Genomic DNA, 8,447 nt, shown 5'->3' with positions numbered 1-8,447 from the left:
TCCCAGCCACATGATAGTTGGGAAATGTCTCCACTTTTTAAATACTGACTTCCACCTTTCTTCAGTGTTTTCAGACGTGGGGCAAGGCAAATTCAGTGTCTGGGCCTCTGCCTCGGAGGAATCCTGTTTCCCTGGCTATTCTATTTCCCATCTCCACTCTCTCTTTCTTTCTGTATTCAACTAACTAATTAGCTAACTAATTAGCTAACTTTCTCTTTCTCTCTGATCATAGGGCTTTGTCAGTCAGTGATAAATTAGAAATATTCCTTTCAGGGACTTAGAGACCAGAGACTATGCCAAGTTCTTAATAACTATATCAATGATAAAGATTTCATAATTTATGTAATTAGAGATCATATTTTTCCATTGATTTTTTTGACCAGGCCTCAAAACAACCTACGAGGTGAAGAATCCGAAGCTTAGAGAGATTCAGCCAGTTGCTCAAAGTCTCCTAGCTATAAGAGAAAAAGTTGAGGATCTGTGGTCTGACTTCAGAGTCTGAACCCTCAATAAGGAATCTACGCTGCCTCTTTTTCCGCAATAGGCCTTCAGAACAAGAGTAACTCACAGACAGATGGTCCTCAAAGTTCCACCCTGTCTTCAGACTGCAAACTCCCTGGGCACAGGGACAGGTCTCACCATCAGGCTGAGAGTCTCAGTAAGTGCATTGTCCAAGACATAGAATGAAACAAATGAATAATTTCAATGCTGTTCATACATTGGAATACTGATATTTTAGATATGTTGGATTGCAAGGTGTTAGATTGGATTTTAGCCAGTTCTTTTTACTTTTAAATACATGGCTATTAGAAGTGTGGAAATTACATATATGGTCCTCACTGGCTTCTGCCCGACAGCACTGCTTTAGAAGGTGGAGGCCATGCCTTTTCTCGGAGACTAGCTCATGCATTCTGTTAAGGAGCTGGCAAAGGGAGGATGCCAGAGAAAAAGCTGAACACTAAATCTTGCAGAGTCCCTACATTAGATGATATCTCACAGGACTAAAGCTGGCACTTCGTCACGACATTCTCGTTCTTGGTTTCTTTCTTCCTTAGACTCTCAGAGGTTTTTTGGTGGTTGTTGCTTGATTGCTTGTTTGTTTGTTTTTGAGAAAATGACCACATTCTCACAGGCAGGTCCCCCCACCCCGCCTCTGGCCTGCACCAGAAAGCCTTCCCTGAGGCTAAGAGCATAGCCACCCTCCTGCTCCTCTCTTTGTTAACATGATTTTCCCCATTCTGCACTGCCCAGGGCTGAGAGCTGTCTGGGAGGCTGATACACAAAAGGCACAAAAGCATCCCTGGAAAAGTAATGAGGAGGGGACACTTATATTGGCCAGAATTCCTTTTAGGGTGACAATTGTTTTGTTTGAAACTCAGGAATAATTTGATACTGTGCTTTGTGTGGTAGGGTGTAAAGACCCCTAGGCCATAGTGGTCACTCAAATTGCTTTCTAAAAATTGGTGATTTGGTTCTTTGCAGGGCTTTCCTTCTGCTGAGTTGAGGGCAAGTTTGAAGTAAGAGATGAACTGCTTGGGGGAAACAGAGAGGTAGAAAACCAAACCGCCACAGGGATTCTATTCTCTTCTTAATTTACTCAGCATGTGTTCTTTTGTCAATGTTTTAATGAATATTGATTGGATGAGAAGGCAAATAATTAGCCTCTGGGAGACTCACATATCTTAGCCTGGCACTGGCATGCTCTTATGAAAAGCATTTTCCATATAGCCGCTTTTTACAGTCTTACCTGGTAGTTTAGATTGTGTCTGTGTCCAGTGATGTTCAAAGAAATGGCAGGGCTGCACATGTGGACGATGCATGTGCATGCTTTAACAGATTATCTCCAGGAAAGCAAGGCAGGCAACACTATTGATTTCTAAGATGTAATAAATAGACCTGTTGTACTAACGAGGAATGCCAACAAATGCATCCTCAAATGAGGATGTGAGGCTACTGTAAAAATGGAAGAGATGGGGAAGGCCAAGGAGATATTTGCTTGAACTATATCATCCAGTCGGTGTGAAAAAAAGCAAAACTAAACAACAACAAAACCCTTCGTCAATCTTCTCTCTATTCCACTCAATCCCAAGAACCATAAATAGGTCCTATTCGTTTTCATAACCTCAAAGCAGCACCATCTTTAATTTCTGATAATCCGCCCTCGCCCTCCCCGAGCACTTAAGACAGTATTCTGTATCCAGTGGATACTGGTTAAATAAATATAAGGTACTGAAAGGAGACTTCTTGGCAGGGCCTGGCCGTGAAATGCTTTCATGACCAATCCTCATCAGTCTGGACTCCCATGATTGAGTAAGAGAGACTCTGTCCAGAAACTGAGCATGACTTGTGTAAGCCCATGGCCATTTGCCATTTTCTGAGCCTACAACTGTAACACCTGATCCTGCACATGGTCCAGGCAGAGATAGATGGACCAAGCAGTGGGATCTGGCTTTTTCCATTGTGCCTGGAGATTGTGTGAGACGTGGCAGCTCCAAACTTACAGGCTGCTTGGTTCCCAAAGAAATTGGGATTGATGAGTTTGCTGAGCCATGAGAAGTTGTTTTGACATTTTCTAAGGGACCTAAAAGACACAGAGTGACACTTCTCCTCAGAATACTTGGACACCAGCCCAATAGTCTTACAGTGACCTGTTACACACACTTTATGTGGTTTGCTCTGTGGAGATGCCAATTCCCAGGTTCTCTATGTGGGAAGTCAGGAAAAAATCAGAAGAGATGCATTTCTTCCAAAAGTTGTCACTGATCAGTTCTATTCTACTGAGGATAGTAGCAGCAATTGCTAGTAATATATAATAGACATATTAGCAAACACTTAATTTAAACTTACTGCATGCTAGGTACTATTCTAGGCACATCACACACACTAAGTTATTTAATTCTCATAACAATTCTCAGAAGTAGGTGCCATTATTGTCCCCACCTTATAGATGTGAAAACAGAGGCACAGAGAGGTTAAATAGTTTGTCTAAGATTACACATTTGATAAATAGAAGATATGGAAGAAACTGAATTTAATCAGAGTTTGGGTTTTTAATTTTATACTAGATTGCCTTTCACAGTGTATTTACTCACTGATACATTTGTTTGTTTGTTCTTATCATAGTGTGGGGGATAGATATATCAGGTAGAATTTAGCAGTCAAGTTCATCTTAGACACCAAAAAGAAACTGAGCCCTAGGTATAGGCTTACATATTTCTGCAAAGCACTCTGCCACCTGGTAATGCTTTGTAGACATTTTCCCTGGAAAGCTGACTGATGTGCAGCAGGTAAACTTCTTGTGTTGGTGGCATGCATGTGGTGGTAAATTGAGTGGGCCACATTTTTACTGTGTTGTCTGTTTGGCTCTGGATGTGTTGTTGTGGCTGCTGACACAAGGTTTATATTACATGATCTAAATGCAAATTCTGAAGTTTCCACTTTGAGGGAAAAAAAGGAGCATCAAAACATACTGAACTCAAAATGCTGTGATAGTCCTATGCTGATTGTGAGGGCTTCACAAGGCAGACTGAGAGAGGGAGACGGGAAAGATGGAAGGGGGCAATGAAGGACACACCAGAAACAGGGGCCCCCAAGAAACAAGCAGCAATTTGTTCAAGCAGTCTAGAGCTTCTCATAGAGAGAAAAATGAATTCAGGCAACTATTTCTTACGTAGGAAGATCATTCAGAAAGTTTGTCAAATCTGAGGAAGTCATGGAAATGGTTGTGGTTTACTGTTTGTGATAACAAACAACATAGATCTAATTACTTTACTTAGAGTTAGCATTAAGATTTAGATGTCCTGTGTGTGTGTTCTGTGTCTGTGTGTAACTATAAAACAATGTTAATAAGGCTGGGGATTAAACCAAAGGAATAAACTAAACAGACTCACAATCTCTCTCCCCAACTTCTTTCTCCCCTCAAGTCCTTAGAAATAAAAGAAAAACATTATTAAAATATACATGTCAAAGTAAATTGAAATGGAGACTAGGCGTGAAGAATTCCTGAGCAGACAAAACCAGTGAGGCCTCATAAGTAACCTCAACTTTCCTTGATTTGCAAACATAAGTGAAACTCAGTGAGCTATTTCTTGTAAATGCCTATTAAAGAAAAATAAAACTTAAGCTGAAACAATCAGAAACAGCCAAAAGCATATAATTACATAACTAGGGACTTTCCAATAAGATAGACCAAATAAGGCAACTGTGTACTGTAACCAATCAAATGTCTGCTTTGCTTTACCTCTACATTCGCCTATAAAAGTCTCCTCCTTGTGATCTCTCAGTGGAGCCCATCAATCATTTTTTGGTTGGGGCTGCCCAATTTATGAATCATTGTCTGCCAAATAAACTTTTAAAATTTTATCGTGCCTCTATTTTTTTTTTTTTTTGAAGAGTCTCACTCTGTTGCCCAGGCTGGAGTGCAACGGGGTAATCTCAGCTCACTACACACTTCGTCTCCTGGTTTCAAGCAATTCTCCTGCCTAAGCCTCCTGAGTAGCTGGGATTAAAGGCATGCACCACCACACCTGGCTAATTTTTGTATTTTTTAGTAGAGACAGGGTTTTACCCTGTTGATCAGGCTGGTCTCGAACTCCTGACTTTGTGATCTGCCCACCTCAACCTCCCAAAGTGCTGGGATTACAGGCATGAGCCACCCTGCCTGGCCCTATTTATTTGATAATATATGTAAAGAGAAAGCATAGCCTTAGTGGACCAGAATTTATGCGAAACTTCTGAAAGATGGAGTTAGATGAGATCACATTGAAGGAAAAATCTACAAATTTAGGAGGCTGAAACAAATTTAGGAGGTGGGGATGGAGGAGGTGATGACAGCCCAGGAGAGTGCAGAGCTGAAGGCGGAAGAGAAGGGAAACAGGAGGGGCCTGGTTGGGCGTTGCTTACCGTTAAGATCTCCTGAAGGTCTGTCTCTTCCCTCTTTTAGGGAGTTGCTGCAAATCTGGGAACCTGGGCAGTGCCCTGGGTGGTTGGGGAGACCCATGTGGAAGGATGAGCCCTGTGCCCCAGGACTCCAGGGTGGTAACTGCAGGAGGACTGTGGTCAGAGACAATCTAAAAGGAAATGACCGATGAAATGATAACCTCACAACCCTAAATCAGCATACCTTAGAGGATAACAGCCATCATGGAAGATAGATCCATTTAAAAAAAGAGTATCTGAAGAAACATGATTAATATAGCAACCAAGAGGAGGCTTAGAATATGTATACTTAGCATTTGGAGAGCATTGTGAAAAAATAGTGTTCCATACCACATCCATCCACCTGTTATTCAAATAGAAAGGTAAATTAAGACATTTTATAACCACAAAAACACTTAAAAACATACCATTTTCAAACCACAAAATAATTAATATAGAACGTACTTCAGCAATATTAAAAAGGAACTTGGAAGATGTGGAAAACAAAAAGCAGTATTGGGCAAAAAAAGCATAATTTATAATTGAGTATTAATTATTTAAAATATAATAAAATTTGGAACTAAAATCTCATATAATCTCAACATTGTGAGAGCTCAGAGGTCAGAGGAGAAGATAGGAAGTTACAAGTATTCATTAAGTCTAGGCTTCAATAATAAACATAAATTTTTCATAAATTTCACATACATTGAAATATATGTGTTAAAATTTTTAGTATAACTACTAGAAAAGCAGAAACAAGTGGAATAACCACAGAACAATTAAGAAAAATGTGGAATAAAAAATATGTAATAGAAATATAATCAATCCAATAAATTTGTCAAAGGGTAAAATAAGAACCAACAACAAAGCATGGTAAATATAATACACATAAAAATGATGGCTGGGGCAAATACAAAGGATGAGCTATAAATGTAAATGGTTTAAATGACTCTATTATAAAACAAAGAACCACAGCTTTGAAAAATGAATATCCAGCTATACGTTTTTTATGAGCGACACATAAAATGAAATGACTCAAGAAAGGTGAAAATATATGGATGGATAAAGACATTATAAGCAAATACTAGTAACAATAATGGTAATAAAGGCTATTATAACATACTAATATTACAGACAACAGAATTTAATATTAAAATTATTTAAAGGGAATAAACAATATATTTCATGTTGATAAAAGGTTCAATTCAATAAGAAACGGATTTGTTACAAGATGTAATGCACGCCATAGTTTCAAATTTTCTAAGGCAGAAATCACTAAAAACATGAGAAAATGTATATTAACTTTGTAATAAATGAATTTACGCACTTGTTTTAAAAACTGATGCATTAAGTAAGCAAACTTTAAAACTGTAGGCAGTTTGAATAAAAATGATCAAACTTGATTTGCTTGAGAGCTATTATGATCAGAAGTTGGTTATATGGGCTATTTACAGGATGAAAGCCACATTTTGTTTAATAAACTTTATCTTTTTTTATTTTTTTTGAGACAGAGTCTTGCTCTGTCACCCAGGCTGGATTGCAGTGGCACTATCGAGGCTCACTGCAACCTTTGCCTCCCGAGTTCAAGGGATTTTCCTGCCTCAGCCTCCCAAGTAGCTGGGACTACAGGTGTCCTCCATCACTCCGGGCTAATTTTTGTATTTTTAGTAGAGACGATGTTTCACCATATTAGCCAGGCTGGTCTTAAACTTCTGACCTTGTGATCCACCCACCTTGGCCTTCCAAAGTGCTGGGATTACAGGCATGAGCCACTTCACTGGCCTTAATAACCTTTCTTGTATCATCACTTCCTTCTTTCCCTCCCTCCCTCCTCCCCTTCTCCCTTCCTCCCTTCCTCCCTTCCTCCCTCCCTTTCCCTTCCTTCCTTCCTTCCTTCCTTCCTTCCTTCCTTCCTTCCTTCCTTCCTTCCTTCCTTCCTTCCTTCCTTCCTTTTTTCTATCAGTTATCTATCTATCTGTCTATCTATCTATGTATCTGTCTATTTAGGTATCGATCTATCTATCCATCTATCATCTACCTACCTATCATCTCTCTATCATCTATTAATCCCTATTTTATTTATGGTAAATGATTCAAACAGTACAAAGGAGAGTGGAGGAAAAAACCTCATTTCTCCTATCTCCCTCAGTTCCCCAGTTTTCCTCTCCAAATGCAGCCACCATTTTCAGTCCTCATATCATTCTAAGTAATGTGTGCCAACACAAGTTTGTACCAGTATTTATGAATGCATGCATGAATGTATCTAGGAATAGATATTTGCTCTTTAAAATATCTGTATATGAACATATGTATTTCCCTATGCTAATAAATCTGTTTTGCACAGAATTATTTTAAAGTTTTAAATAGGGTTTTATTGTAAGAATGTATTTTTTTTTTTTTTTTTTTTCTGAGACAGAGTCTCACTCTGTTGCCCTGTTGCCCAGGCTGGGGTGTAGTGGCATGATCTTGGTTCACTGTAACCTCCACCTCCTGGGTTCAAGTGATTATCCTGCCTCAGCCTCCTGAGTAGCTGCGATTACAGGCACCCACCACCACGCCTGGCTAATTTTTAAAGTTTTAGTAGAGAATAGGGTTTCGGCCAGGCTGGTCTCAAACTCCTGACCTCAGGTGATTTGCCTGCCTTGGCCTCCCAAAGGGCTGGGATTACAGGCATGAACCACCACACTCGGCCAAGAATGTATCATTTTTATAGGTACTTATGAGTGAGTGTCTATGACAATTCTTGTACATATTTTGGTGATCAGTTTGTAAAAGTAGAATCAAATGTGGATTAACATAAAGGAACATTTGTAAGACTTTTGAATAAATGTCACCAAGTTGTTTTCTAGAATGTGTTTCTTAAATTTTTTTTTTTTTTGAGACGGAGTTTCGCTCTAGTTAACCAGGCTCGAGTGCAATGGCGCGATCTCGGCTCACCACAACCTCCGCCTCCTGGGTTCAGGCAATTCTCCTGACTCAGCCTCCCGAGTAGCTGGGATTACAGGCGTGTGCCACCATGCCCAGCTAATTTTTTGTATTTTTCGTAGAGACGGGGTTTCACCATGGTGACCAGGATGGTCCCGATCTCTTGGCCTCGTGATCCACCCGCCTCAGCCTCCGAAAGTGCTGGGATTACAGGCTTGAGCCACCGCGCCTGGCCTGTGTTTGTTAAATTTTTATTGTGACTTCAACATAGAGTGCTCAAAGAGACTAAGTCTACATTCAACAAGTGAGTAAAGTCTTAGCTAAGAAATTTGATAGTGATTATCTGATTGTTGAGGAATATTAAATCAATTTCAAGTTGAAGAGCCAGGCCTGTTTTTGTGTATTCAAATCTATCAGCCCAAATTTGCTATAACCAAGACAAAGCCTTATTCATGTCTGCTTTTGGCCAGAAGATGGCTGAGTTGGTGGGTAGAAGGTGGTAGGAGATGAACAAAGAATTCAGTATACCTTGGCTTTTTAGGAAGTTTAGCTTTGAATATATTCTGTACTTCCTGATAGGATGGATGGAAATATTCCTGAGAGGG

The sequence above is a fragment of the Callithrix jacchus genome, chromosome 2, assembly GCF_049354715.1.
Source record: "Callithrix jacchus isolate 240 chromosome 2, calJac240_pri, whole genome shotgun sequence".
NCBI classification, from domain to species: domain Eukaryota; kingdom Metazoa; phylum Chordata; class Mammalia; order Primates; family Cebidae; genus Callithrix; species Callithrix jacchus.
Note: the sequence above shows the minus strand (reverse complement) of the source record.